The sequence below is a fragment of the Mus caroli genome, unplaced genomic scaffold, assembly GCF_978045245.1.
Source record: "Mus caroli unplaced genomic scaffold, Mus_caroli_1 scaffold_12, whole genome shotgun sequence".
Taxonomy (NCBI): Eukaryota; Metazoa; Chordata; class Mammalia; order Rodentia; family Muridae; genus Mus; species Mus caroli.
This window is the reverse complement of record NW_028227267.1, coordinates 93,880,454-93,881,046: the sequence shown is the minus strand read 5'-3', so window position 1 is coordinate 93,881,046 and position 593 is coordinate 93,880,454. Positions and strand designations below refer to the sequence as shown.

Genomic DNA, 593 nt, shown 5'->3' with positions numbered 1-593 from the left:
GTAAGCTATCACATGAGTGAAGAAGAGAGATGAGGTAATGTGTCCACAGGGCTACTATATAAGGTAGGAAGGTTGGTGTACTGACTGCTAGGCTTCTCTAAACATACAAAATCAATAAGGCTGAAAATTGTCCAGCCTTATGGAATGCCCTGCTTGGAGTGGAGTAATGAAAGAGTGCAGAATTGGCCAAATGATATGTAAAACTGAACAAACCCTTATTCCTAGAGTCATTACAGGTATGTCTGTGCTGTATCACATGTATAGTTGTAGGTTGCAGAGGGGAGAGAGGCTATGACTATACTCAGTAGTCTGATTTATGAACATCTAAATGTTTAGTAACCTAACACTTCCTGAAAAAAAAAAATGACCGTGAGATAATCAGGTACCAGGCAGGCCTGGATGAGCTCCCAGATAGGGAATGAGTCAGAGACTAGAAGAATCCTGTCTGGGACTACAGGCCCCAGGAAGGAGTGAACCCAAGACAGACAACCTTCTCAAGGAGTCACTCAGGTGGGCCACTGGAGTCAAGCAGGCCTGAGGGACCAGATCATGTAGGAGTTGACCCCTGCCCAGTGCCATAATGCTTGAGCAGA

At 45.0% G+C, this 593-nt stretch overlaps 1 non-coding gene across 1 annotated transcript; it reads left to right on the top strand.

Annotated features, from left to right (window-relative positions):
• Positions 1-214: 214 nt before the first annotated feature.
• On the top strand, positions 215-348 carry LOC115029320 (small nucleolar RNA SNORA17). The gene has a single exon (XR_003834890.1). It is a non-coding gene; the product is annotated as a small nucleolar RNA SNORA17 (small nucleolar RNA).
• The last annotated feature ends 245 nt before the right edge of the window (positions 349-593 follow it).